The sequence below is a fragment of the Balaenoptera musculus genome, chromosome 9, assembly GCF_009873245.2.
Source record: "Balaenoptera musculus isolate JJ_BM4_2016_0621 chromosome 9, mBalMus1.pri.v3, whole genome shotgun sequence".
Classification (NCBI taxonomy): domain Eukaryota; kingdom Metazoa; phylum Chordata; class Mammalia; order Artiodactyla; family Balaenopteridae; genus Balaenoptera; species Balaenoptera musculus.
In genome coordinates, this window is record NC_045793.1 from 42,232,638 (window position 1) to 42,249,904 (window position 17,267).

Genomic DNA, 17,267 nt, shown 5'->3' on the forward strand with positions numbered 1-17,267 from the left:
GCGCGCATGCGCGCGGGGCGGGGCGGGGGCAGGGCACGCCCCTCCCCGCACCAGCGCTGGATCACGTGGCCTTGCCCGGGCTGGGAGGTTCCCAAGGGTGGCTTAGCCTTCTCAGGGATAGCCCACCCCTGGCGGCGGAGATGCGGAGGTAGGTGCTGCGCTCGGCCCTTCAACTGCCTCCGGGCTCGAAGCCCCACCCCAAACGCTCGCACACCCCAGCCTGTTTAAGCAGGTCCCTTCGCGCCTGTGCTTGGGCGTTTCCGCTTTCCTTAATTCCTAAATTTAGGATTAAGGGCCCTTCTGTTTGAAATCCCACTGGACCATGGACCTGACATAGCTTTCTGTCCACCTGCCCGCCCGCCCCTACTTCACTCCAAGGGGGACTCAGGCTTGGCCTTCTTGAGGGCCAGGTCTATTGGGCCCCCGGACACTTGGGGCTAATGACCAGTTAGCCACCTTGGGCACTGGCCTTTCTCACTGGGAAAATAAGGTTAACATTAACAGACCGTGTGTAAAGAGTTTATACACAAACACCTGTCGTCCCTTTTTATTTTAATCCCATCAAACTGCATGCAGTGTTAGAACTGAGAAGCTACCCACTTTAATCCTCCCTTTTACAGCTAAGAGAAGGGAGACCCTGAGACATTAAGTGACTGGTCCAGGAGAAATGAAAATCCCATTCTCAGCTCATAGTCTGCTTTCCACCGCTGAATCAAGCTGTATTTCATGATTATTCTCTGTAGATTACTGAGAATTGTAAAGTACGTTTTATAGTTACTGTATCAGATTTATTTCTTATTTAGTAAGTCTGTACTAGGGCTTGTTACAAAGACAACAAACAGGTTTGGACTTATTCATCTGTAACACAGAGTAGATTGCTGGCTGAGTGACTGCCCAACGGCTGAACAGGCCAAAACTATTTCTCCCAAGTAAGAAGTTTCGGTGTATTTAATAACGTTTCCATCTTAGCAGTCAGTAAACATTACAAAAAGTATTTCACTAATAATATCTCTAATTTGAATTTTGGTGCTATACGTTGTAATGGAAAGAATTCTGAGTGTGGGATAAGAAGAAATTCCTTGAGGTCTTGGCTCCACCAAGACCATGTGACCTTAGGCTTTAGGCAAATTATTTAACTCAGTATTTCTTAGACCTTTCTGGGGAGTCATAGTCTCCTTTGAAAGTACAATTAAAGCTGAAAAATGCCCCCTCAATCACAAAATGTTTAAGATATGATTCCATGAAGTTCATGGTCACCAGGTTAGCCTCTTTGGATTTTAGTTTACTCATCGGTAAAACAGGAATAATCAGCTGCCCTGCCAGTCCTCAGAGTTGTTAGGAGGATCAGGTGAAAAATTAAAAGAGATCCAAAAGTATTCTGTAATAAGTAATAAGCCCCTATCCAAGTGTTTGCTGTATCGAATTATTAATATTTAACTCAAAATATGCTACTTAAGAACCAAAGAGAAAAGCCGCTTGAATTTTTTTCCAGTGCTGGACCAGAAAGTGGTGGGTGTATTGAGGAGTGCGGGTTCAGGAGGAAGTTTACGCGACATTGGAAAATGAGTCAATAGAAATTTATGAAACCTTGCGCCTTCCGGCTTTGGCCCCTGTGAGCCTTAGATTCTTTATGACCAGATCCTAGTCAAGACTAAAAGAGATAAATACAGCAAGTCACTCAATATAACTACCCAAAACATTTAGTTTATCTTTCTTCACAATCCCCCTGTCTTTACCCTGATGATGATAATAGCAAACCACCACACGGTAGCTGAAGTTCGTTAAACACCTACCATGTGCCCGAAGCTGTGCTAGAGACTCAAGTCTACTCTCTTAGAATACTGCCAACTGTCTGCTAACAGTTCTCCCTATTTCCCTTCTTACCCTCTGATAGTTCACGCTTCAGTTTATAAGCTAGAATTACTTTTCTCCTCTTGAAAATTGTGTTATAAAATATTTCCACTTTACCAAAAAATTAATGAATGGAACAGATAACTGTGTACCCACCACCTAGCTTAAAAAATATGTAATTTTATAATTGAAGTCTCCTGTGTATTCCTCCTTAATCCCATTCCCCAGGGGTAAAACTATCCTGATTTTCATGTTTATCATTCCCATGAAATGTATGTACTTTTATTACATCTACATATATATCCATATCAATATATAGTGTTTTACATAAATTTTATTTTTACTGTAAGTAAAAATTTCTGCAGTTGGTTTCTTTTCTGAATATTGTCTTTATGAGATTCATCCTCACTAACAGGTATAGCTGCATTTTATTCATTCTCACTGCTGTATTCTATTGTATTAATATACTTGTAATTTATGTATCCACTATCCTGTTAATGGACATTTAGCTCATTTCCAGTTTTTCATCCCAAAGACCCCATGATACCATGAATATTTTTATGTCTCCTTATACATACATGCAAAACTTTCTCTAGAATAATATACCTAGGAATTAGAGGATCATTTCAATAAATATATTTCAATATTATTGCCAGATATTAAAAATAAATTGCTCTTCAAAACGATTGTAACAATTTATATTCCAATCAGCTTTAAATGAGCATGCCTGCTACTCTAGTGCCTCCCTAGTACTTGGATACTTTTTAGATTCTGTCATTCTTGTTTGTATGCATTTATCCTATTACTAATGGAAGTGAACATTATTTCATGTGTTTATTGGCCTTTAAGTTTTCCTTTTCTGTGAATTTCAAATTCATATCCTTTGCCCATTTTTCTATGTGGTTGCTTTTTCTTATTGATTTGTAGGCTTTTGTTGTTTGTTTACTATTTTCCAGGAAAATAACTCTTTCTGGTTTTTTGGCTGGCAAAATCTTTTCCTAGTTTATGGTTTGTCTTTTCACTTTAGGATGTCTTGGATGTACAGAAATGTTTCCTATTAATATAATTAAATATATGTATATTTTCCAGTAGGGTTTGTGCTTTTTATGTCTCAAGAAATCCTTCCCTTTCCCTATCCTGAAGTTGTAAATATATTCTCTCATATTTTCTTCTAAAAAGCATGGGTTTTTCATGGTTTTGTCTTTAAATTATCTGGATTGATCTTGTTTTTTGTTTGGATAACCCAGTGTCTTAGCAGCAGTTATTTAATTGTCCATCCTTTCCCCACTGACCTTAATGCCACTTTTGTCATGTACCAACTTCTCCTGTATATGTAGGTCTATTTAGGAGCTCTTTATTCTGTTCTACTGGTTTATTTGTCTATTCCTCACCCAATATCGAACTGTTTTCATTATGTGTTGATATCTGATAGGGCAAATTAAAAATTGACGTGGTTAATTTTGTCCCCTTATTCTTCCATATAAATTTTGGGGTCAGATTGTCAAGTGCCACAAAGGAAAAAAAAATCCTCTTGAGATTTGTAATTGGAATCCTACTGAATTTATCAAATAATTTGGAGGAAAATGACATCTTTGTGATATCAAGCCTTTCCATTTGTGAACACGGATATATCTTCATTAATTTAAGCCTTCTTTAATATCATCCAAAAATGTTTATAATGTACTTCCATAAGGATCTTTAAACTCTTTAATCTGTTCCTGTGTATCTTTTTTGTTGTTATTGCTTTTATAAATGGTATCTTTTAATTATATTTTAAAACTCTGTTATTGATATATAGGAACATGATTATTGCAAACCTATTGAGCAATCTTATTAGTTTTAGCAATTTATTCATAGAGTGGGAGCTTTTTAAAATGTAAATTGTACAGTGTCAGTTTCTTGTTTTGAGCCATTTTATGTCTTCTGTTGCAATTAGAATAATATCCAAATTCTTTATCATACCTACAGGGCCCTACATGACCTGAACCTTGCTTGCCTCTCCTAGTACCCTGATATTCTCCAGATACCACAGTACTCTCCCTTCTTTTTCCCACTAGTCTCCAGCCTCATAGGACTTTTTTCTAGTCATAAAAATAGGCCAGATTTCTTCCTGCCTCAAGAACTTTCTATCCCGTGGATATTTGTAGATCTGCCCACGGCTGGCTGCTCATGAATTGGGTGTAAGCTCAAATGTGCCGCCTCCTCACGAAGACTTGTCTGATCAGGTGGCCACACCCCCCCCTCTCTCCCCCCCAGGTCATGTTCTATCCCATTACTCTGTTATATTTTCTTCATTGCGTTTACCATTTACGTGGGATCATTTTAGATACGTGTTTAAGTTTATCATCTATCTACCTCTTCTACTAGACTGTAAGCGATGGAATGGCAGGGACTTGTCTTGTTGGTAATTGTAACCTAGCAGCTTCAGGGCACACGAGTTCAGTAGATATTTGTTGAATGAACGAATGTAAGATAACTATTATTCCTTTTTTAGAGATGAAGAAACTGAGATGCAAAGAGGCTAAGTGATTGCTCTAAGTCCATCACCTATAACTTGAACCAGATCTGCCTGACTTCAAATCCTGTTTATGATCTTGACATTTCAGTTAATTTATTTATTTTGATCACCAAAGACACAATAATGATGTAAATGTGCTCTTGAGCTATATCTAAAGTGCTGAATACATAGTAACCATGTTTTTCTCTTAAAATTGTTTTAAAAAAAATTTTTTAATACTAAGGAAAGAAAATAAATATATTATATTCACATGATTATTACCAGTTAGTTATACAGTTTGGCCTAAGAATGATAGTATTCTGAAAGTCATCAAAAGTGTCTTCTCTAGTTATTCAAATAAAAACGACAATTTCTCAAGTTATTTAGGTAAAGACCACAGCTTATTATATTAATTTAAGAATAGAATCAAGGCTATGTGCTCTAGAGCCCGCGAACCACAGCTACTGAGCCTGTGAGCCACAACTACTGAAGCCCATGTGCCTAGAGCCCATGCTGTGCAACATGAGAAGCCACCGCAATGAGAAGCCCGCTCACTGCAACGAAGAGTAGCCCCCGCTCGCCGCAACTAGAGAAAGCCTGCGCAGCAACAAAGACTCAACGCAGCCAAAAATAAATTATTTATTTATTTATTAAAAAAAAAAGAATAGAGTCAAGGCTCTGAAGAAGAGATAACTAGAGATTAAAGGTAGCCCGAGTAAATGAATATTTGCTCCTTCTAAGATCCTTTTCAACAAAGGAAATAGTAATCATGTTTTCACAGATAAAATTGATGGAGGGCTGAAAAACACAAAAAGTCAAAAACATTTACTTCAATAAGGACACTCCATATGTTATGTATGTACAGTTAATTTTTCAAAGTATATTCACGCACATTCTCATTTCATTCACAAAATAAAACAATGACCTAAATATTCTTATTTTTACAGGAATCAAAAAGGCCAAGATCTAACCATAAGGCAGTGGCAAGAAGGATTAAGGTCAAGTTCTCTACTTCAGGTTATCTGGCTGAAGGGCCACTTCTTTTACACATTCATTATAATGAAGAAATAATAACTATCAAAAGATGTTATATACGTGTTACTAAAGGGCTATTTTATTTGTTACAATATCTCCTATTAATGGTCACTAGCATCACATTTTAAGGGTTTTAAACAGTTTTAGTGGTCTTTAGCATCAGATTTTTTTCTTTTCTAAGTTAATCAGTGAAAATGTTTCATATTCCAAAGTGAGGAAAAATAGATTGTGTGTGTGCTTTCTAACATATTGTATTGTTTCCAAAAACCAATGCAACTACCGACATATTTCCTTTATTCAATAGCGTATTCTCAAAATGTATACAGCTCTAATCTCCTTTTTACTTTCTCAAGTGGTTAATATGGTATTAAGGGAGTTCATATTTAAAGGACCATGGTAAATCCTTTCATAAAGACGAAGAATTCTTTTATGTACTTATCGCACTATAATTTACGTATGCTATCTTTACTTTTCCATACCTAGATTTCTCAAAGCTATATTCACAGAACCTATGTTTTAATTTTTTAGCAATCCCATATAAAAGAAAAGTAGCCCTTAAATATTAAAAAATAGCAGAAGTCAATGTTTCTTAAACATCAAAATCTCTTTATTGAACATCAAAAATAAATTCTTCTCCTTTTATTTTTTGGCCATGTGGCATGTGGGATCTTAGTTCCCCGACCAGGGGCCGGACCAGGGACCGAACCCTTGCCCCCTGCAGTGGAAAGGAAGAATCTTAACCACCGGACCTCCAGGGAAGTCCCAAAATCTTCCCCTTAAGTTTGAAACAAGAAGGTTCATTGTACTCCACTGACATCTGTCATGAACTTCTTTATCTTCCAAACACTTCAAAAATTTCTCCTCACATACTCTTTCCAGACCTTGGTTCTTCCCCTGGCTCATTAGCCCTTCCAAATATTGGCGTTCATGACATCTGCTTTCACTCTCTGCCCTGCTTCTCACAGCCTGACACCATCCGCATTCGTCAGCACCATTCATGCCTGGCAGGTACTAGGCCCTCAAGAAACGTTTGCTGGTGAATTCTCAGTGTCCACAGCCTCCTACGCTCTGACCTCACCATTCCGCATACCTTCCAACTCTACTGACCTCCTCCTCTCTTCTGCTTGTCCACCACATATATGGCCACACTTGGACGCTAAACAGAACCAGGAAGTGCTCCATCTCCAAGATTTCAAATCCCTGAACTGGCTTCTGATTGTAATCTGAAATCCTTATCTTTTCTCTACTGCTGTTCTCGCCTACTTAACCTGCAAATCCCCTCTAACCCTAATCTTCAGTTTATTCTCCTTTCCCAACTTTTGGTCAAATTAAAAATGTCATAGTTCATTTGTAGCCATGCCTGTGTATTAGCCCTGACTTCCCACCCTGCCCTTTTCTATGAGGCCACATGCTAAGTAGTTCATCTATTCTTAAAAGGTGGCCAAGCAAGTTAAAAAAAAAAAAAGGTAGGAGCTGGCAGGGATCACCTAATTCAGCCCCCTAAAATAGCAGATGAGGAACCAAGAAGATTGTGACTAGTCAGAGATTTCCAGAACCTGTCATTGGCCCTTCCCAGGTCTCTTCCCCAAACACTGCCCAATTTTGATCTTTTCCTGGGCTAGCAATAAGCAGTACAATGCTCATGATGCTAGGCAGCTGCACCAAGATGCAGCTCCCAGTCAGCCATGTGATCAGGGTGGTAAACAATCAGAACCCATACAACCATTCTGTTTTTCATTTCCAGTGCAGTACTCAATAAATTACATGAGATATTCATCATTTTATAATAAAATAGGATTTGTGTTCATTTTGCCCAACCGTAGCCTAATATAATTGTTCTGAGTATGTTTAAGCTAGGCTAGACTAAGCTATAATGTTTGGTAGGTTAGGTGCATTAAATGCGTTTTTGACTTAGGATGGGTTTATCAGGACATAACCCAGTCGTAAGTTGAAGAAGATCTGTGTTTGTGTGTGTGTGTGTGTGTGTGTGTGTGTGTGTATAACTTTGTTGGCTCCTTTTCCTCTGCCCCACAACTAAGTAACTAAGAACTTTAAATTCTACCCTGGGTGCTCTTGTCTACCTACACACACACCCCCAGATGATCTCATCAGTTCCATTGACTTAAAATACCATCTGTATACTGATGGTTCCCAAATTTATTTCTTTGGCATGAACTCTTCCTTGAACTTGTAACACTAATATCCAACCACCTATGTGAAATCTTGACTTGGACTTTTAACTGGTGCATTAAACTTAACATCCAAAATGGAATTTCCCCACTAAACCTATTCTTTCCCCAATCTTCTCCATTTCCATAAATGGCACCACTATCTACCCAGTTGCTCAAGCCAAAAACCTAGGGGTCATATTCAGTTCTTTCTTCTTTTCCTCCTACTCTGTCCACATACCCAGCCTACCATCATCTCTGACTCCAAATATATCTTTTACTTCTCTCCCTCTCTGCAGCTTCCATTCCACTTTAAGCCATCATCACCCTCACTGGACCTACTGCAAGAGTCTCCTGTCTGGTTTCCCTGCTTCCACTCTCATCCTCTTATGCATCATTCTCAGAGCAGTCAATGCGATCTTTAAAAAAAAAAAAAAGCCATATTATGTCACTGCCCTGTTTTAGTGGCTTCTGATTGCACTTAGAAAAAAGTCCAAATTCCTTTCCTTAGCCCCTGCCTACCTCTGAAATCTTTTCACTTTCCCCCAGCTCACTGGACTCCAACCATGCTGACCTTCACATAGCCCCAGGATCAGGACAAGATCATTCCCATCCCAGGGCTTTTGCCTTTGCAATTCCCTCTACTTTGAATGCTTGTCTACCCCGCCCAACCCCGCCCCAAATTTCTCATGGCTAACTCTTTCTTATCCTTCAAGTCTCAAAAGTCACTTCCTCAAAGAGGCTTTTCCTGACCCCTCCGTACCCCAAGTCACCATCTCTAGTATACTTCTCTGATTTACTGTACTTCATAGCACCTATTTGTATCTATTACATCATTTGTTTACTTAATTGTTATTTGTTTCTCCCGCTATAAATTCCAAGAGAACTGGGAATCTATTTGATTTACTCACCACAGCATCCCTGATGTATGCGCACAAGGACTGCCCGATATATGTATATCATATTTACATATGTATGTATGCACTACCAGTAGTAACATAAATAATAAACATCTGTGGAAGGAGTAAATAAATGCACATCTTGATTTCTTCAAAATGTAATTAAGATAGGCAATATTTTTGATGTCTGATTAATAAAAAATATCCTTCCTCCCTCAGTCATTTACAATAAAACATCCTATCAAAAAAATATCACAGGGTTTCCCAGGATTTTTGTGCTGTCCTGACTATTTTCAATGAGGTGAAAGGCAGAGGCAGTTTCACAAAGCATTCTTTTATTTGGCTTCCACTTCATGTTTTTCATTCTCCTGAAAAAGACATACTGAAAACATTCCATTCTCTCAATACAGACATCCCAAAAGCATTCAAACTGCACTGAAAAAAAATTTCTTAAAGCTACAGAAACCAACTTTCCCTGGCTCTTTTTTTCTTTCAGAGTCAAGGAACATTGTTTACAGCTGCCCTGAGGCTTCCTTTAATGCTTGTTAGAATCTGGGATGTTGCAACCAGAGTTTCTCTGTTCTTTTATAATGGCAAGCTGCAGATTAATTTTCCTCGATTCATAAATTTCCAATGACATAGAATGTTATAAATTGTTTCCAAGAGAACAGGGAGGAAAGTCAAAAGTATTTTCTAGAAGCCTCTCCTCCCCTTATTCTTTTAAACTCTCATGTGAAATGTAAAAGTAAACAAATATTATTTTAATGTTCTATTTTTTTTTTTAGTTACTGAGATAACTTCTCCTTAAGAAATTAAACTTTTTCTCAGTTTCAAGCATAATATATACTTGATCTGCTCTCAACAAATGAACTTTTGCTATAGAAAGTGAAATATTATAGTTATTTGTCTCTCCACCAGCACTAACAATGCTTATTAGCGACCTTCTCCAGTCTTCACCATTCCTCTTTCTTGGCCTTTACTACCCAGGTTAATGATCAAATGTGTTCTAAGCCTTTAAAAAGGAAGATGTTGATCTTTTTTATTAAAAAAAAAGACAAAAAAACCCATCCTCTCTTACTACAGAGATGTTTCGACTGACTTCTTTTGTCCTGAAACTCCATTGACTGTGTAGCTTGCCATGTATCAATAGTTTGTACATGGAATATACACATTAACATATGAGTTAATTAAAAGTTACTGGAAAAAATAAAAATATAAGTTCTTTATCCAAAACATAAAAATCTCACCACACATAAAAAAACCAATATTTCTCTGAAAATATCTATTTTCCTATCATTTTTGTATCTAAAATTTAATGGAAATCATTGTTAAAGAGAATCAGAAATTGAAATGATCCACAATACAGTGCTGGTAGTGAACATAAAAATAACCATTAAAAAACTGAAGTATAATGCTGCAGTAGGATAACTACAATAGCATTCTTGGCCATCTTTGGAAAACTTAAGTTTAGTAAAACTTTAAAAAGGGGGGACGTGTATCCTTAGAGATAAACAAATTATTAAAAGCAGTTTTAATAATTCTTAACTTTATTTTGCAATCAGTGCTTTGAAAATGGAGTTTATATAGAAACAGGTTTAAAGGAAAGTTTCTCAAAAAGATGGAATTGTTCATTGTTCTGGCAGATATGTAAAAACAATGCTGACTCAAAAGCAGCTAAGTGGACAGCTGCAGATGCCTTACCCAATGGAAATACTAAACAGGCGTAGCACGAATCAATAATTAACAAAGCAGATGCACAAAGGTTGATGAGGATGAATAATTGCATAGGCCGGAGTGGTAAAAGAAGCTTATAACAGTACTAGTTTTGTAAGAAATTAGATAAACTCCTTGTTTTCATGAATTTGTTAGCAAGAGTACTTCAGTGCCTAATAGTACACAAAGAATATCTTTTTTAAATGCTTTGAATTAATTGATATGCACCTTTATATAGTATTTATCACTGAAGATGTTTATAAATCAAAATGATCCACAAGAAAATACTGGTAGGGTGAACATAAAAATAATTTTTAAAGTAAGCAATGAAATAATATTCTGGATGGGCTAACTACAGGGGCATCAAATTGTCTATTTTTAGAATTCTTAAGTTTAATGAAATTTTGAAGAGGGAGGTATACCTTTAGTGTACATCATTTTCTAACGTGTGTGTGTGTATATATATATATATATATACACACACATATATATCCCTCCATGCTTGTCAGTAAGTGTCTTGAGGATAATTATTGTGTCTTTTATGTACTCTAAAAGCACTAAGCCCTGTCTCTTGTATATAAATAAATAGCTCTGAAATTAATAAAATAATACATCTTGGTTTCTTCAAAATATAATGAAAATGGACAACCTGATTACCCATGCTTTAGTAAAAACATTCAGAGTAAATTCTTTAGATGCTGAACATATGACTTGGAAACATCTTTTAGGAGTCTTTATTTTTTTGAGAATTACAGTTCTTAAACTGCAGTGACTTGAAAAATTAGAAATTTGCAGAGGTAACAGATGTATTTATAGCAAACTTGGAAAGCAGGTTTCAGAGTTTTAGGTATATAAGGAAGTTAAGGAAGATATGTAAGGAAGTTAGGTATATAAGTTTCATTTACATACTTTTTCCTTAGGACATACGTTGCAAGAACAACTGCTCTTCTGAATGCAAAGGATTCATTGCTTATTACTATATCAAGTATTTAACCTGAAGATGTGTTCCTTATCTACATGCCCATTCTATATCATTCTATTTTGCTTTGAATTATCATTGAAAATGCATGCTTTCTAATATCTACTTATTCCTTAACTTACAAATAATTGAGTACATACTGTGTGCTAGACACTATTCTATTTGCTGTAAGTATAGCAGTGAACAATCAAAAATCACTGCACTTGTGGAAATTTTATTCTAGAGATGGAGACAGACAATAATCAAGATAAATCAGTAAGATTTCCCACAGCACATGACATAGGAAGCTGCCTCCGCCAGAGACTTAGCATTAGGAGTGAGGGGGTAAAGGAGTTTGGGGGTGGGGTGGGGGGTGTTCAGAAAGAGAACACGCACGCACACACACCCTAGGAGCAGGAACATCTTCCCTAGCTTAGTGGGATTCTCCTCCCACCAGAGCCATGTGTAAGAGGAAATCTTGGGCTTTGCTCTATCGAAAGTGCTCGTCTGGGTGATTCTTGAGCACCACCATCCAGAAGTGCTGGCGTCCGATGCATTTTCCTTTGCTTTGCAAAGAAGAGTCGTGAACTTCAAAACCCTCCGAGACGGATTATTAATCCTGCTTTGCAGGAAAGGAAAACCCTCCATCCTCGGCCACCGGCCACCCCTCTCCGGAGACCCTGCTATCACCCAGGCACTCCGAGCCAAAAGGGGACACTTTGGGAATGACCATGCTCCATGGAGGGACAGAGCCAGCCCCTAGCTTCTCTACACAGAGCCTCCTCCACTAAAGCTCCAAAAATCAAAAACTGTAACTGCCAGAGGAATCATTAAAAAAAAAAAAAAAGTCCAGCCACTAACCTCACATGCAAATGAAATAATCACTCTGGATCCTGCATTATGAGCTGCTCTCCATACCCTGATTACCTTTGAAGTCCATATTTTTTTTCGTTGAATTTGCATGTCTTTAAGACACAGATTAAAACAAAATTCATGCTTTATTGTATTTTAAATGATCTTCCTTTTATTTATCCTTTGTCTTTCTTATGTGGATATGCAAGCGAGAAGACGCGACTGGATATTCCCAACATGTTCACTCCCTTAATCTGTCTGTCTAGAGGTATGGCTTCTACAGACCAAGCCGTGTGACTGACAGGGTCTTGGTGCCCCAGCCGGGTGTCAGGCCTGTGCCTCTGAGGTGGGAGAGCCGAGTTCAGGACACTGGTCCACCACAGACCTCCTGGCTACACGTAATATGAAACGGCGAAAGCTCTCCCAGGGATCTCCTTCTCAACACTAAGACCCAGCTCCACTCAACGCCCAGCAAGCTACACTGCTGGACACCCTATGCCAAACAACTAGCAAGACAGGAACACAACCCCACCCATTAGCAGAGAGGCTGCCTAAAATCATAATAAGGTCACAGACACGCCAAAACACACCACTTGATGCAGTCCTGCCCACCAGAAAGACAAGATCCAGCCTCATCCACCAGAACACAGGCACCAGTCCCCTCCACCAGGAAGCCTACACAACCTACTGAGCCAACCTTAGCCACTGGGGGCAGACACAAAAAACAATGGGAACTACGAACCTGCAGGCTGCGAAAAGGAGACCCCAAACACAGTAAGTTAAGCAAAATGAGAAGACAGAGAAACACACAGCAGATGAAGGAGCAAGGTCAAAAACCCACCAGACCAAACAAATGAAGAGGAAATAGGCAGTCTACCTGAAAAAGAATTCAGAATAATGATAGTAAAGATGATCCAAAATCTTGGAAATAGAATGGAGAAAATACAAGAAACGTTTAACAAGGACCTAGAAGAACTAAAGAGCAAACAAACAATGATGAACAACACAATAAGTGAAATTTAAAATTCTCTAGAAGGAATCAATAGCAGAATAACTGAGGCAGAAGAACGGATAAGTGACCTGGAAGATAAAATAGTGGAAACAACTACTGCAGAGTAGAATAAAGAAAAAAGAATGAAAAGAATTGAGGACAGTCTTAAGAGACCTCTAGAACAACATTAAATGCACCAACATTCAAATTATAGGGATCCCAGAAGAAGAAGACAAAAAGAAAGGGACTGAGAAAATATTTGAAAAGATTATAGTTGAAAACGTCCCTAATATGGGAAAGGAAATAGTCAATCAAGTCCAGAAAGTGCAGAGAGTCCCATACAGGATAAATCCAAGGAGAAACACACCAAGACATATTAAACTATCAAAAATTAAATACAAAGAAAAAATATTAAAAGCATACAAGGGAAAATAACATACAAGGGATTCCCCATAAGATTAACAGCTGATATTTCAGCAGGAACTCTGCAAGCCAGAAGGGAGTTGCAGAACATATTTAAAGTGATGAAAGGGAAAAACCTACAACCAAGATTACTCTACCCAGCAAGCATGTCATTCAGATTCGACAGAGAAATTAAAACCTTTACAGACAAGCAAAAGCTAACAGAATTCAGCACCACCAAACCAGCTTTACAACAAATGCTAAAGGAAATTCTCTAAGCAGGAAACACAAGAGAAGGAAAAGACCTACAATAACAAACCCAAAACAATTAAGAAAATGGTAATAGGAACATACATATTGATAATTACCTTAAATGTAAATGGATTAAATGCTCCAACCAGAAGACATAGACTGGCTGAATGGATCCAAAAACAAGACCTGTATATATGCTGTCTACAAGAGACCTAGGGACACATACAGACTGAAAGTGAGGGGATGGAAAAAGGTATTCCATGCAAATGGAAATCAAAAGAAAGCTGGGGTAGCAATTCTCATATCAGACAAAATAGACTTTAAAATAAAGACTATTACAAGAGACAAAGAAGAACACTACATAATGATCAAGGGATCAATCCAAGAAGAAGATATAACAATTGTAAATATTTATGCACCCAACATAGGAGCATCTCAATAAATAAGGCAAATGCTAACATCCATAAAAGGGGAAATCAACAGTAACACAATCATAGTAGGGGACTTTAACACCCCACTTTCACCAGTGGACAGATCATCCAAGACGAAAATAAATAAGGAAACAAGCTTTAAGTGATAACATTAAACAAGATGGACTTAATTGATATTTATAGGACATTCCATCCAAAAACAACAGAATACACTTTCTTCTCAAGTGCGCACAGAACATTCTCCAGGAGAGATCATATCTTGGGTCACAAATCAAGCCTTGGTAAATTTAAGATAATTGAAATTGTATCGAGTATCTTTTCCGACCACAACGCTATAAGACTAGATATCAATTACAGGAAAAAATCTGTAAAAAATACAAACACATGGAGGCTAAACAATACACTACTTAATAACCAAGAGATCAGTGAAGAAATCAAAGAGGAAATCAAAAAATACCTAGAAATAAATGACAATGAAAACATGACGACCTAAAACCTATGGGATGCAACAAAAGCAGTTCTAAGAGGGAAGTTTATAGCAATACAATCCTACCTCAAGAAACAAGAAACATCTCAAACAACCTAACCTTACACCTAAAGCAATTAGAGAAAGAAGAGCAAAAAAACCCCCAAGCTAGCAGAAGGAAAGAAATCATAAAGATCAGATCAGAAATAAATGAAATAGAAACAAAGAAAACAATAGCAAAGATCAATAAAATTAAAACCTGGTTCTTTGAGAAATAAACAAAATTGATAAACCATTAGCCAGACTCATCAAGAAAAAAAGGGAGAAGCCTCAAATCAATAGAATTAGAAATGGAAAAGGAGAAGTAACTACTGACACCGCAGAAATACAGAGGATCATGAGAGATTACTACCAGCAACTATATGCCAATAAAATGGACAACCTGGAAGAAATGGACAAATTCTTAGAAAAGCACAACCTTCCGAGACTGAACCAGGAAGAAATAGAAGAAGAAATAGAAAATATAAACAGACCAATCACAAGCACTGAAATTGAAACTGTGATTAAAAATCTTCCAACAAACAAAAGCCCAGGACCAGATGGCTTCACAGGCGAATTCTATCAAACATTTAGAGAAGAGCTAACACCTATCCTTCTCAAACTCTTCCAAAATATAGCAGAGGGAGGAACACTCCCAAACTCATTCTATGAGGCCACCATCACCCTGATACCAAAACCAGTCAAAGATGTCACAAAGAAAGAAAACTACAGGCCAATATCACTGATGAACATAAATGCAAAAATCCTCAACAAAATACTAGCAAACAGAATCCAACAGCACATTAAAAGGATCATACACCATGATCAAGTGGGGTTTATCCCAGGAATGCAAGGATTCTTCAATATATGCAAATCAATCAATGTGATACACCATATTAACAAACTGAAGGAGAAAAACCATATGATCATCTCAATAGATGCAGAAAAAGTTTTTGACAAAATTTAACACCTATTTATGATAAAAATCCTCCAGAAAGTAGGCATAGAGGGAACTTACTTCAACATAATAAAGGTCATATATGACAAACCCACAGCCAACATTGTTCTCAATGGTGAAAAACTGAAACCATTTCCTCTAAGATCAGGAACAAGACAAGGTTGTACACCCTCACCACTGTTATTCAACATAGTTTTGGAAGTCCTAGCCATGGCAATCAGAGAAGAAAAAGAAATAAAAGGAATCCAAATCGGAAAAGAAGAAGTAAAGCTGTCACTGTTTGCAGAAAACATGATGCTATATATAGAGAATCCTAAAGATGCTACCAGAAAACTACTAGAGCTGATCAATGAATTTGGTAAAGTAGCAGGATACAAAATTAATGCACAGAAATCTCTTGCATTCCTATACACTAATGATGAGAAATCTAAAAGAGAAATTAAGGAAACACTCCCATTTACTACTGCAACAAAAAGAATAAAATTCCTAGGAATAAACCTACCTAAGGAGACAAAAGACCTGTATGCAGAAAACTATAAGACACTGATGAAAGAAATCAAAGACGATACAAACAGATGGAGAGATATACCATGTTCTTGGATTGGAGAATCAACATTGTGAAAATGTGAAAAGCAATCTACAGATTCAATGCAATCGCTATCAAACTACCAATGGCATTTTTCACAGAACTAGAACAAAAAATCTCACAATTTGTATGGAAACACAAAAGACCCCGAATAGCCAAAGCAATCTTGAGAAAGAAAAACGGAGCTGGAGGAATCAGGCTCCCTGACTTCAGACTATACTACAAAGCTACAGTAATCAAGACAGTATGGTACTGGCACAAAAACAGAAATATAGATCAATGGAACAAGATAGAAAGCCCAGAGATAAACTCAGGTACATATGGTCACCTTATTTTTGATAAAGGAGGCAAGAATATACAATAGAGAAAAGACAGCCTCTTCAATAAGTGATGCAGGGAAAACTGAACAGCTACATTTAAAGGAATGAAATTAGACCACTCCCTAACACCATACACAAAAATAAACTCAAAATGGATTAAAGACCTAAATGTAAGGCCAGACACTGTAAAACTCTTAGAGGAAAACATAGAACATTCTATGACATAAATCACAACAAGATCCTTTTTGAAATACCTCCTAGAGAAATGGAAATAAAAACAAAAATAAACAAATGGGACCTAATGAAACTTAAAATCTTTTGCACAGCAAAGGAAAAGATAAACAAGTTGAAAAGGCAACCCTCAGAATGGGAGAAAATATTTGCAAATGAAGCAAATGACAAAGGATTAATTTCCAAAATTTACAAGCAGCTCATGCAGCTCAATATCAAAAAAACAAACACCCCAATCCAAAAATGGGCAGAAGACCTAAGTAGACATTTCTCCAAGGAAGATATACAGATTGCCAACAAACACATGAAAGGATGCTCAGCATCACTAATTATTAGAGAAATGCAAATCAAAATTACAATGAGATATCACCTCACACCAGTCAGAATGGCCATCATGAAAAAGTCTACAAACAGTAAATGCTGGAGAGGGTGTGGAGATAAGGGAACCCTCTTGCACTGTTGGTGCGAATGTAAATTGATACAGCCACTATGGAGAACAGAATGAAGGTTACCTAAAAAACTAAAAATAGAACTACCATATGACCCATCAATCCCACTACTGGGCATATACCCTGAGAAAACCAAAAAAGAGTCATGTACCACAATGTTCATTGCAGC

The 17,267-nt window shown here is 37.3% G+C and overlaps 1 protein-coding gene across 1 annotated transcript in view; it reads left to right on the forward strand.

The window, feature by feature from the left end:
* Positions 1–5,346: 5,346 nt before the first annotated feature.
* The window catches only part of KIAA0895 (KIAA0895 ortholog), an 89,521-nt gene continuing 77,600 nt past the window's right edge, over positions 5,347–17,267 (forward strand). Inside the window, exon 1 of the mRNA XM_036862735.1 lies at positions 5,347–5,365. The gene's annotated coding sequence lies outside the window, so the exon portion shown is untranslated. The remainder of the gene's footprint in view (positions 5,366–17,267) is intronic.